General features: G+C 42.2%; 1 protein-coding gene across 2 annotated transcripts in view; it reads left to right on the top strand.

The window, feature by feature from the left end:
• Positions 1–10,701: 10,701 nt before the first annotated feature.
• Positions 10,702–14,227, top strand: part of LOC124264427 — a 31,166-nt gene continuing 27,640 nt past the window's right edge. The window contains exons 1-5 of one of the 2 annotated variants that reach the window (XR_006895136.1): positions 10,715–11,172; positions 11,940–12,028; positions 12,676–12,916; positions 13,182–13,397; positions 14,160–14,188. The gene's annotated coding sequence lies outside the window, so the exon portion shown is untranslated. Of the gene's footprint in view, positions 11,173–11,939; positions 12,029–12,675; positions 12,917–13,181; positions 13,398–14,159; positions 14,189–14,227 lie in introns of those variants that run through there. The other variant, XM_046699174.1, reaches the window with a different exon arrangement.

Below are 14,227 nucleotides of genomic sequence, written 5' to 3'. Positions count from 1 at the left end.
TAGGTTGTAGAAGCAAATTTCCAACAAATGTATTCGCCAGGAAGCATATCAAATATACGTGTTGTTTCGTTGGCTTTGGTTGGATTTGTTTCTTCTACTGCCTTTGGGTGTAGTCTTTCGAGATCTTGCACTGCAGATTCTGTAGCAAGTGCTCGGCGAACAAATTCTTCCATAGCATCTGGCAACGATACGACAGACACTGGATTCCAATAGATCGGAACACCATTTTCGGTTTCGAAACTCCTGCTAGGCTCTACGCAGAAAGAAATTGTTCCATACGGAGTCCAATACGTAGTTCATCCCCACCTATCGCATTTCTCTTCCGCAAACTTGTTGCATGCGGAGAGAATTCGTTCTAGACCTTTGTTTGCCCAAACTGCAATTGGTTCGCTTTCGTTTTTCACAACTACTCTATAGGAAGTCTTGCTGGAGTCCCATTTGGATTTCTGTATACGCCACCCGAGAACGGAATAGTTTTTTTCCCCTGAAAGGCAAGACAGGCTGATTGTGCTGGGAAGGGAGAGACCATGTTCGGCCATTTCCTGTGCTTTTTTCGAAATCTCTGCATAGCGTTTTTTGGCAGCGATGATATCTTCGAGGCGATGGACTTCCTGTGTTCGTTTTTCTTCTTTCTGTTTGTATTCCTCTCGCATCGACTCTAGACGATTCCATGCATCTCTACGCCATTCTTCTGCATTGGCAGAATGCAAAATCTCTTCCAATCGTCTTTCGAGATCTCTCGTCGACCCGCACAGTATAGTGAGACCTACTACGATTTCCGGTACCTCCTCTATCTCGTATTTCGAAGTTTCTATGCCGATGGCGTTTTTGGTCTTTTTTGGGCGCCATTCGAAAGCAACACGTTTGTTCGGGGGTAGTATCGTATCTGGGTTTGGACCTTGGGGATGTAGCTGTGTCGGCCTACGACTTCAAGATAGTATAGTTCTCGTATGGGGAGCTTTTGTGTAGCATCGTAGTGGGCCTATTTCCACTCCTCTAGCTGTGGCAGCCAAAATGTCTACTTGGAATAGAGGACACGCTCGGAATCCGAAATCGGCTGTAACCCATTCTACAGCGTGGTCCCATCTAGTTGTACTTGGATTCCGGATACTCTTCTCGTGCCCGTGTGTGCATACCAGCCCACGAAGATGGTCTCCAGGGGTCTGTCTGCAAGCACCATCCAACGGTCTAGACATTTCGATAGATTCTCCCACTGTTTTGCTGGTGGTTGTACTATGAATAGGTTTTCCCACGAGAACAACTCTAGTGCTTCGTCCACCAAATCGTTGGCCATTGTGGTGTTGGTTCTATGCGCGTACAACCTCTAGCCAGGACATCTGGATGGAGAAAGGTTTTCCGCAGGTGTTCGTTGGAACAATCCGCATAGTCGGCCAAATGGCCACCGATGTGTTCTCGTACTTCTCCCGCTTCGAAATTGGAAACTACTTTGTTGTAGATTTTTGTTTGCATGGTATAGCCATTCCAGGTTCCAACCCAAGTACAGACGTGGTTGCCTACACTTCTTGTATTGTCCAGGATGGTGGGTCCCTCGCAGTCCATGGCAGTTGCAAGATCTCTTTGGTTTCGAAAGTCGTGTATCCTTTGGAGGTATTCCACGAGACACTTTCTATCTAGGGTGCCGGAGAAATCCCTCGTATAGTCGATAGAATACAGGCCATAGCCATGTGCCAATAGAAATCGTTCGAATTTGGAAATATTGGCTTGTATTTGTTCCATAGGTATTTCGAGACATCTACTTTTGCCACAAATATTCCAAATATCGGGTCGTCTACGTGTAGAGATTCCCATTGTATCTTTGCCGCAGAATTGGTTTCTTTCTCGATTCTTCATACAGTGCTCCGTATTGCAGAGGGGGCATCTATGGTATATTGTAGTGTATGTACGATTTTGGTTTGCACGTAGCCTTCCTCTTGCTTGAAAGATTCGCGTACTGCACTCGCTATATTGGAAACTACAATAGATGCTGTTCCTTTTTCTCCGATGGTGCAATACACGGCTCCTTTTCTATAGACACAGTCTTTTCGCCAAAGATAGCCAAATACGTATATATCGTCCACAAATGTAGGTAGGCCTTCCAGTGGTTGGAGGTTTGTTTTGCCAAGATGGCCATCGAGATAGTCTACACGGACAATGTCCGGGAGAAGATTGCTTCCCACGGTATTTTCCAGTAGGAGGTGGTATGCCACTGCTTTTTCAACTCGCAAGCCCATATTTTCGAAAGTTGCTTCGGTTGCCATATTTCTTGAAATGCAATAGGTTGCTGTATACATGCTTGGGCACCATATGTCTAAATGGAAAATCTCGAAATGTTGGGCTTTTTTGGTTCCATTGCATTGGGGTTGCCGAAACTCATGGTACCCTACAGATTTTAAGGCTCCTATAAAGACCCTGGAAACCGTAGACGGATTTCGCTTCAGACAGCTATGTGATGTAAAATGCTAACTAGAACAAGACCGCGACACCGCAAGCACTATATAACAAGTACCATAGAGCTTTCAATATCGTGTACGGGACTGATACGGCCCTTATGGCAACCAGCATGGGACTAGGGGCGGCAGGTGTTGGGCTGTTAGCTACCATCGTGGCCGCACCTATAGTGCTAGGCATCGAAATAACAGCTGGGGTGGTAGGGGTGGCAGGGTTGGTGTTTAAGTTTGCATCCCTCAGACTGCATCGTAAAGCGTTGAAACACGATGAGATCAGGGTTCTGGCCGAAGCAAAGCTGAACACGGTAAGTGAGCGTATTTCAGCAGCACTCACTGACAGTAAGATCTCGGAGGAGGAGTTTTGCTCAATCCTCTCTGAACTCGACAAGTACCGTAAGATGAAACAAGAAATCCGGTCCAAGTCTCGTGAGTCTGCTATCAGCGAGGATGAGAAAAAAAAGTACATAGAACAGGGGGTACAAAAAGCCCAGCAAGACTTTATTACGAACACCAAAGAGATCATAGGCGATTCACATTAAACTGTTTCATCAAGGTCAAGGCCACATAGTGTCACGTGCTAGTTCGTGGTCATAGTGGCACAATAGTGCCACGTGTGGCCGGGAAGTTAACTGGGGGTTAAAAAGTAGTAGATATACTGGGGCGAGATCTAAGGGCCCGACAAAAGCTTTATTTGTGAAATAAAGCTTTGCAGAGGCTTTTGTTGGACTTGGTCTCAGACTATCATTATATCTACTACTGGAATATACCACCAGATGAAAGGTGTTTGCAGGTAATGGTGATAGTTTTATGACAAATTGTTAGGGTGTATTTGAGATGTGTGAAAAATATGACATATCGCCTATCTGATCTGATCCGCCATTGAAATACTACAGGGCGTTGTTTGAGTGCTTCTAGTTATTGTTCTAAAAACCTCTTTCACGTGCACCTTCAATTTTTATGAGTGGAATATACCATCAGATGAAAGGTGTTTGCAGGTAATAGTGATAGTTTCATAATTTAAAAAAAAATTGTTAGGGTGCATTTGAGGTGTGTGAAAAATGTGACATATTATCGCCTATCTGTTCTGATCCGCCAGTGATGCTTGTGATGCTTGAGTGTTATAGTTCTAAAACTTCTTTCTTTCTTGTTGATCTTAGTATTTGACAAAACTGGATAGGTGTTTACAATGCTTTGTGATAGTTTTAAACTTTCTGTTTTTGAGGGGTGTGACAGTGTCAGTTAACATTCAATGTCCATGCCATCCCACACCTGCAATAAGATTAATTACTAATGTAAAAAATGTCTCAAAGTAGATTTTTCTTTTGAAAAAAGGACAGCTGATGTTAACACATGTGTTCTAGCGATAGTTTTGCGTTCTTTAACATGTTTGGGGAGGGATGGCCGTGGTGTATCATTTATTCTTTCATTCATTCACATATGTATTTCTTTCTTTTGTTCTTTTTCTTATTTCATTCATTCACATATAATTCTTTTAGTTAATTAATTCATTCAGTCATTCATTCTAAAAGTCCGACTGATACAATAAACTGTCTGAAGTACTGTTAAACGCAGCCGAAGTTGGGCTGGGAACGAACCAGGTCACTGTGTGCGTTGGAGCATGACGAGGCACACGCTAATTAGTACAAATGGTAAAGAAAGCAAGCGAGTGACCTAACCCTGTTATCCCTGGACTGCTTATAGGTAAAATATCGATACAGTCTCGTTTTAATGGTTTTAAAACACGTTCAGCTACTGCCGCCTTGGTTTCATTGCTGGTCAACAAATGTTTGATGCTTCTATCTTTCAACACTGTCTGTACTTCTTTAGCTCGAAACTCTTGTCGTCGATCCGTTCTGAGTCTTGTAGGTTGTCTCCCTTCCTCGAATATGTCTGTAAGGGCTTTGGCTACGGTATGGCCTTTTTTATCTTTCAAAGGTCTTAGCCAAAGGTATTTGGAGAACACGTCAATCATCACCAAGACAAAAGCAAATCTATTATTGTAATTAGAAACCTTGACCATATCCTTAAGATCAGCCGACCACTGGTCATCAATGCCAGTCACCATAATTCTATTCCTGGCAAAAATTCTTCTCACAGGACGTTGAAGGCTGTGACCTTCTTGTCTTTGCAACCATTTCTTGATCTTGTATCGACTTAAGCCTCCGAATCTTTCTAAAAATATTCTCATAAAATAGACAGGTGGGCTCTTCTTTTCTCAACTGTTCGATAATGTGTGAAAACAGAGGACTATCAATAAAATACACCGCTGTAGACACCTGTCTTATAAGTCTTTTCAAGTAGATATCTTCCCAGTGTTTCTTCATTTTCTGTTCAATCCATTCTGGAGATTTCCCATCATTTTGGTATTGTTTTCCTTGGTCAACATATCACTTCTGTTATCCTCGTCAGCTACTTCCAAATCCCATAGTTTATCCAGCACATAGTTTTGCCACTTCGGATCAGGGGTCTTGTTTTGAAACATGAGTCCACAGTCATCACAAGATGGCATCTCAGAGAGGTCTTCGTCATACATCTGCTCACTTCCAAGTCTAGGCAAGAATGGGAATCTTCCTGTTCTGACTCTATTTATAGGAATCTGTGCTTGTTCTCCAAAGCTAGTTATAGGTCTTTGCGCATGCGCTAACCCATTAGGGAGGCGATGTCTGGTGTCAGGAGTGAATGGCTTCAGGTCGACTAGGACGTGCCAATAAGGTTGGGCAATGGCTTCTTCATACTTTTGCATAAACGTTTGCGTCTGGCCAGGATACATCTGTCTCGCCAAAGTCATGATGGGCTGCTTGTCTATCGGGTTATTAAACAAAATGAGATAGTGGCAGTTCCTTCGTTGTGTGGCATCTTTACTGTAGTACAAGTTTTGGTTAATAGCGATCACTGACAGGTTTCTATGATGACTTCCCTCCGTGAACAGGTCGAGTTGGAGATCGAGTGGGATTGAGTCATCTCAGGAACATCTTTAGCAGAGAATACGACGAAAAATGGACTGGGGAAAATTTCACCATTTATCAGAGAATCTTTAGAGGTGGACTACCAGTGTAAAGAGTCAAGGATTATAGTAATGACGAAATCCAGGGAACCTTCTACCAATCCGAATTACAGAAGGTAGAAGTCAGAGAAAACGATACCTGAAAGGTGGTAGAAGTTTTGAAGACCAGAGGAAAAGGCCATAACAAACAATATTTTGTGAAATGGTTACACTGGCCTAAGAAGTTGAATTCATGGATTAAAGCTTCCGATGTAGAGAGACTGTAAACGTAAATGTTAAAGGTCACATGCAACCAAAAAATCAAACATAATTAAAACACAATTATCACTTATTCATGACATATGATATACATTGCTGGTTATGAAAAAACATATAAACAAAATTATAAGCATACAATCGCAAATCAAAAGTGCAATATTTTGTACTTGGGTTTACTTCCCAACAAACAAAGCAGCCAGGATACCGAACCAAGTCAGAGCGGGTGGGTGTGCACTCAAGTGCAACGGCTGGTTCATTTGCAGATACCCTCACGGCTCATTGTGTGTGTATATATAGAGATGTTGGGTTTTGTAAATACATGCTCGTTTTTTGTGTATAATATTTTGCAATCAACAGACATCATAACATGTCATGTGTTCAAGTATCACGCCTGCCTGTCTGTGTAATTACATAATGTGACAGAGACCGAACTCGGGCCATAAATCAATGCATTTTGTTTATGGTGTATAGCCTGATATGTGTTAAGTTCAAACTGCATGTGGTCAGTGATAGCAGCTGTGTATTGAATATTGTCATTAGCAGACAGGCAGGCAGACACACAGGTGTCAATAAAACAAGACATTGAGTTTTGCCTGTGACAACGACATATCTATATCACAGTTAGAAATTCTGTCAACGCTAAATAATGACATTGCTTTTAAGTATCGAACTGAGAAAGTGACTCGGTAAGAAGAACGTGTGGTGAAACAGACAAATGAAATTATATAAACAGTTAATTTACTGTCATAACATATAAAAAGCTCGCGCCTGTGAGATATCAACAAAACATTAGAAAAATAGCTCACACCAAAGCCTTCACCGAGTATTCACCCGACAACCCGCTTCCAAGCTGCGCGAACCTATTTCACTGCGCACGTGCTATGAGCGCAGCCCAGTTGTTGAAACCAGTTTTCCCCCGAAAAGTCGGGGGAAAATAAGTGAAACGATTGAACTCCGATTTCGCGCGGTTTTTTCATCGCGTTATTTTTCAACTTTATAAGTTGAATTTGCATTTTTGATGATTTGTTTCGGTAAGTCCATACCGAAAGGTATCAGAATCTGCAAAGTTGTGTTTTACGTTGCATGAGACCTTTTTAATAAAACCAGGGATACTCTACAACAGCCTTATATATTCTCCCTGATAAAACATAGATTGTAAGGGTGGCTTTGGGTGGCTCTCCGACCCATGTCTATTCGGCATGCACAGGGATATTAAATAATGTGTATAGAACTTGCATATTGTCGTTGTTTATTTCCCTCTATAGATTTGCATTTGCGCACGCACGTGTCATTACACAAACGGACGACTTAAGCTTTTTTTCATCATGGCGTCGGCCCAAGCTATAAAGGACGCGAGCTATGACCTAGTTTCACGCTTGGGCGGGAGGCGGATTCCCCCTCGTGACGTCAGCCTAATGGGTCGCATTCAGGGAGGCTACCAAATCTCTATGGAAGATTACATGCAGTTGGGTGTCCGCATACCCTTAGTTTGCTAACTACTGACATTGGCCTGTACTTTGTACTGCCAGTCTGCCTTGTGTATACATTGTATTAAAATGCAAGTTGGTATTTGTTTGTTTGACAGTAATTGGTGTTATACTTTCTTTTGCTCGCTTGCTTATGTATGTATGTATGCAGTGTAGGAAACTTGACGTAAATTCTACCAGACACCAGGACTGGTAACTCTGAAAACTTACCAGCCCTTCACAAAAGTTGCCAGACCAACTTTAATTTCACATTTCAGCTCAGCCAAAAAAAAAACTATTAAATATTTTTGCTTTCATATATTTATTGAAATGCCCAACAAAAGAAACGGTGGCGTCTTCCGCATTCACTTTATACAATACATGTATACACTAGTTTTGATCATGAAACAATTTATATGCTACTTACTGTATTTTTCAATATTTTTTACATTTAAATACCATAAACTTCATAACTTTTCAATAGAACTGGCAGGATTTTAGTGTCAAAGATATCAAACTATAACTCCTATTGGTTTTCAAACCCTATCAAAGTGCCTTGAACACTTCTGAGAAGCTCCTTATTATTGGTAGGTTGACAACTATAGCTGGATGGGATATATTTTGTTTCCAGGTGAGTATGGCCTGTACCCTTGTCATCATCAGTGTACTCTACCGTGTGACTTCTCCTACCCCTCCTGTAGGAACTTCTCCGACGGCGCCCACGCCGACAAATATAAAACGAACAGTCCTTTCTACCATGTTTGTTTCAATCAGCGACTGGTCTTCAATGGCATGTGCCCCGCTCCAACAACGGGGCCAGTTTTGTTCAACGCAACTCTTCGCATGTGCGTTACTTATTAAAAATCGGTTGTTTTGAAGAAAGGAAAATAAAGCTTATGCAAACAATGGATGGACCAATTGTATCCCACCAAAGGGTAAATGAGTTTAGAAAACTAAAACCGCCTCAACAGTGTCATTGGTGTCTTTTACTCTTTCAAAAATAATCAGCGCTGAAATGCTGGGATGATTTAACTTCATAATCAGAAGCATCTTCTGGTACAGAGTGAAACATCGCCACAAACGTCAGATCCCCTTACCTTCATCTGCCCTTGTAATTCACTCGGCCCACAGGGCGAAGGGGTAGTTTAGTGGTTTAAGCTTTCCACCGCGTCACGCTTAAGACCCAAGATCGATTTCCACGTGGGACCAATGTATGGCGCCTATTTCTGGTGTCACCATCAAAGACAGTATCTACATTTATCCACATCCGCACCAATTCTTTTACCAGTGAAGATCCAGGGTAGAATAGGTCTTCAGCAACCCATGATTGCCACAAAAGGCGACTATGCTTGTCGTAAGAGGCGACTAACGGGACCGGGTGGTCAGGCTCGCTGACTTGGTTGACACATGTCATCGGTTCCCAATTGCGCAGGTCGATGATCATGTTGTTGATCACTGTATTGTCTGATCCACACTCGATTATTTACAGACCGCCGCCATATATCTGGAATATTGCTGAGTGCGGCGTAAAACTAAACTCATTCACTCAGTCACCAATTCTTTGTTCGTGTTCTTCCCAATGTACTTCCAGTAACCATGTACTTGGTGCTAGGTTTGTAATTGACAGGGACGGTGGGGTAGTTAAGTGGTTAAAGAGTCACGCCGGGTTCGGGTTCGATTCCCCACTTGGGTACGTCGCCGTGATATTGCTGGAATACAGCTACAACCGGGGTAAATCTAAACTCACTCACTCACCACATGGGTACGATGTGTGAACCCCATTTCTGCTGTCCCCCCGAAGTGATATTGCTGGAATATTGCTAAAAGCGGCGTCAAACTAAACTCACTCACTGTAATTGACGTGTTTCTTCTCGGTTGTGGACAATTCGAGAGAACCTGTCAAATGTTTTACACAGTGTGTTAAGTTTGTTTTGTGTTTTCTTTGGAAGAATGTAAAAACTGAAAAGGATGAGAAAACAGAATAAAATCGGAATAACCCCATTTTCTCCAGAGCAGTCATCTTCCGGGTAATGCTAGTCATGCATGATATTTCCAAAATTCCAAATGAGCGACAAAAGATATTACTTTTAAATATGGTGGAAACAGAGGTGATATCAAGTGGCACATGTCACGAACACATGCAATGGCAAGTCAATTGTTGACGATACATACGTCATACGTCATTCCGCTGGAAACTTCTGCAGAAATGCATTTTCAGAGCCGTTTTCTGAGCTTATGAACACATGACCACAGTGGTACGTTATCATTATTGTATCCATGTCCTCCAGATCTTTCCAGTGATATAAAATATAGCTAACTTGTAGCTTGCTTCTGTGTGTCAATTTAGGACTTGCTGAACATTGTTTTCCCGCCCGGCCTTTATGGTTATACGTCATACGTCATTTTAGCCATCGAGTTAAGGTTCAGAACACTATTTGGTCATACGTCATACGTCATACGTCATTCTGCTAGAAACTTCTGCAGAAATGCATTTTCAGAGCCATTTTGTGAGTTTCTATGAACACATGATCACAATGGTACGTTATCATGTTATTGATATAAAATGTTATTGATATAAATTATAGCTAGCTTTGTAGCTTGCTTCTGTGTGTCAATTTAGGACTTGCTGAACATTGTTTTCCCGCCCGGCCTTTTATGATTAAACGTCATAAGTCATACGTCATACGTCATACGTCATTTTAGCCATCGAGTTAAGGTATGTATTGTAACAAATGTTTGATTCGAAGCAAGAAGACTTGGTCATCAATATCCCCAAAAACAGTAAAGAACACTATTTGGTTCCTGTTTTTTAACTCCTCCACGACATTCATGTCCTGAAAACACATTTGGTTTCCCTATCTATATGGGTTACTGAGATAACGTGCATGGAATCACACCACTCATTGAAATGATGTCACTGAATGAGTGGGCTGTATTTATTGATATTACAGCAAAAAGCATCAGCTCCTGGAACCTCAAAGCCCTGCTGTATCTGTGAAGCTGAGATTATGTCAGAGACTATGCCAGAGACTATGTTTGAATATGTAAATATCTTTAATATTATATCCTAAGATGTTTTCATACATGTAGTCTCCGTCTTAATGGAGTAAATAAAGTACATTCATTCATTCATTCATTCATTCATTCATTCATTCATTCATTCATTCATTCATTCATTCATTCATTCATTCATTCATGACAAGGGTCAAAACTCTTTAAAGAAGCGTAAAACGGTTTCCGTTTTCGGACTTAATCGAGGCATTTATGTCCTGAAAATACATTCCACATTTGGTTTCCCTACCTTTAACGGTTTTTGAGAAAATCTGTCCCCAGGATCTGGGAGGGAGGGAGGGAGGGACGGATGGGCGGAGCTGAAACCAATACCCCCCTCCAACTTCGTGGAGGGAGATAATTAAATAGATTGGCGTTACTGGTTATTCTGAAATACAGACAGTATTACTGCGACTGTAATTGGTGATGTTTGTTTTATATGTTAGTGTGAGCAAGCTTGTCAAACTATACACTGCCATTTAACTTGTCTGTGAAGAACTGTTGACAACCATGACGTAGACACACTTCACGACATCTGGGGCAACACCTTAACCCGTACCTGAGATAGATAAAGACTGTGCAACTGATGCTAGCCTGTCTCGGTGCCCGTGTTTGTGTTCATTGGTGAAGGGCGCTCTACACCACATGGAGAGTTAAAATATCCTTGCAAATGAAAAACCATATCTGCTCCTTAGATAACCACATGGTTGTTTCTCATGTATACATGCTGTCATTTAAATCTTCAAGAGCTTGTGAATTGTCGGTTACATTACGTGACGGCGAGTGAAGAAAACATTACTGTGCAACACTTATTCCATGTTCTGCCCTGTCTGATAACGGCTGTGGGAACGGCGGTGGGAACGGCGTATTCTTCGTCCATTAAGCGAGGTGCGGATCTCATAACTACCGCCAGCACCTGTCCTGTAGCAGACATAGAGTTGTGAAGGTAAACGTTAGTTCGTTATATGTACCAGACTGCATACAATAATTAGAAGGAAGTGGAATAATATTCAGCTAATGCATGTCAGAAGAATTATATTTGATGCATACGTATATTTTCGCCATTTAAACTTCGTTCTAAATATATGCTCACCTATAAATCTGACCTTTGAATGATATGTGTTGTACATAAATATCTATCTATCTGTCTGTGTGTGTGTCTGTTTGTCTATCTATCTGTGTGGGTACACATTCCATCTAAACTTCGTATAGATAATGCTTATATGTATGCATATATATGTGTGTGTATATCTATATCTATGTAATATTATATGTGCTTGTGTGTGTTTGTGTGTGTACATATTCCATCTAATTTCAAATACTAGTAAATAATGCTTATAGATAATAGTCTTACATGTATGTGTGAATGTGTACATATATTTTTTTTATGTGAGTTCGTGCGTGAGTGCGCGCGCGTGTGTGTATGTGTGTGTATGTGTGTATGTGTGTGGTGTTTGTACACTTTCCATGTATTATATTTATAATAGATAATAATGACGGATCAGATGGGACATAAGGGAATAAGGACTTTATATTATACTGGAAGTGGTTGGAGTCTAATGGACCTTGCTTTTTAAAATCCATTCCACGTGGACGTTAAGACCTCAGACAATATACCCATCTTTGAGTAGCATCTATCTGTCTAAAATACAACACCTGGAATTTCGTTTCGATATCCACTCCAGCATTGTAATGCATTAAATTGTTTTCTAGTAGACGTTTGGATCCCATCTACAGCCCCATAATGTGTGAGTGTCGGGTGTTGTGCTTGCTGATGGCGATGATGGTCGCCCTGGAGTCATGTGAGCAGACCTCGCTATTTAATTAACTTTGTGTGATGTAAAGTCTGTTATGTGTGTTGTGTGGATGGAAAAAGAGGGAGATTTGTTTTGTCGGTGGAATGGGTAAGTGAGTGACCGCTTTGTATACGCTAAGGGAACGTTCATAATGTACAGCTAGTGGTGGTGATGATTTGAAAAGGGGTCATCCATTCTGTTCTGGAGAGGTAGGGGATTCTTCAATTTTTTTCACATGTACTGGGGGGGGTCAGCAAATTTTGGACATATTAAAAGATTATGCTTAAAATTAGGGGGTGGGGTGGGGGTGGCATTGATTTTGCTACTCCATAAAAGTCAGTATCACCCCTAGCCATAACCTATTTACGGTCCCTAACATAGGTAAGTAGGTAAGACGTTATAGCAAAGAGACTTCATACCTCTCAGCTGATTAGCACTATAACCACAAGGCTACCCCACCGCTCCCTCTGGAAATAAGAACGGGTTGGTAAATGGGGGTGGGTGGAAAGAGGGGTGTTATGAGCAGCGTGGGGGAGAGGGGTTTGGTAGACGAGGGTGGGGGGTGTTTGGTGTTGCCGATAACAAGGGTGGAGTGGACTTCAGAGTCTTCACTCACAAACTAGTATTAACCTGTCACTTCAAACCCATTCTAGCATCAGCACTGATTTCACCCAAAGACGACGTGAACCCCATTTGTCTGACGACGACGCAGACGCTGATCGCCCACCCCACTAAATGTGCCCAGTACTACAACTGCAGCGCCCCCGCCGCTAAACGGACCTGGGAGAAGAACCTACAGGAATGTCAACCCCCACAACTGTACAACCCCGACACCCAGAGATGTGAGCACTACAGCATGGTCACGTGTGGCAACAGAACAGAACCCCGGGAAATGTAAGTATCCTGGGCCTTGATTTTCGAAGCTCTCTTAGCGCTAAGATTGTCGTAACTTAATGTTAATGTATGGCACTTACCATTATCTTAGCGCTAAGAGAGCTTTGAAAATCTAGGCCCTGGCCTCCAACCTCTACCCAGAACCCAAGAGAATGAACAGTTGTTTGTTTAACGCCATATTCCCAGATGCGTGTAGATCGATGCTCATGATGTTGATCACCGGATTGTCGGGAATATTTACAGGCAGGTATAATGTTTTTTCCAGGTGACTATGCCAGGTATGCATGTCTTGGGGGAAAGGACTGCGGGCCGCCCTGTTACATCCACACACCCTCCTGCAGGGGCCGCCCCGACGGCCTCAACGCCTACCCAAATCGCCCCGGCTCTGGGTCCTACACTGTGTGCGTGAATCAGAGGCTGGTCTACACCGGGGTGTGTGGCAATTCTAAAATCTTTGACGCTTCACTGCGCTCCTGCAAATGTTAGTAAATATATGTTGTTTTAAAAATTACACTGGAAATTAAAGAGTTTATCAACGATGCAGTTATTTGTCATCTCTTCACCCCTGGGGGGTTACCTTGCCGTAAGGGGATAAACGTACCCCTAATATTACCCTCAGGGGTCACCTTGCCGTAAGGGGGTAAACGTACCCCTAATATTACCCCCAGGGGCTACCTTACTGTAAGGGGTAAACGTACCCCTATTATTATTAAATGCGTGGCGGTGGGGTAGCCTAGCGGTTAAAGCGTTCGCTCGTCACCCCGAAGACCTGGGTTCAATTCCCCACATGGGTACAATGCGTGAAGCCCATTTCTGGTGCCCTCCGCCGTGATATTGCTGAAATATTGCAAAAAGCGGCAAAAACTAAACTCACTCACTCCCTTATATTAAATGCGTGTCCAAAAAACACAACTATATTATCAAAACTAGTAGGGGATATTCAATACATGGATGTCACAACTATTGATGTTTTATACTCTTAATGAGATAAGTAGTTCAACACTGTAACAAGGACATCTGACATTGAATTTGCGTTAGTCATATTTTCAGATGACCATAGATTTCGATGTTTGGCGAAAGCGCCCACTGTCCATCACGTCATTTACCATGAAAAATCAAATATATCGATATCCCGTGAATCCGCATCTGTTCTCAAGACAATCCCTGAGTCGATGAGGCATACTCGTAATCAAATGTCCACTGTCAGTTTGATTCATTCCATCCCACTCTTCCTGCTGGACAGTGCCAAGTTCGTGGAGAGAGGTTAAAGGTTGTTGACGATGACGTACGCGCCCCGCAATGATATCCCAG

The sequence above is a fragment of the Haliotis rubra genome, unplaced genomic scaffold (assembly GCF_003918875.1).
Source record: "Haliotis rubra isolate DU_JTF1 unplaced genomic scaffold, ASM391887v1 Scf923, whole genome shotgun sequence".
Lineage (NCBI taxonomy): Eukaryota > Metazoa > Mollusca > Gastropoda > Lepetellida > Haliotidae > Haliotis > Haliotis rubra.
Note: the sequence above shows the minus strand (reverse complement) of the source record. Positions and strands in the feature narration are given on the sequence as shown.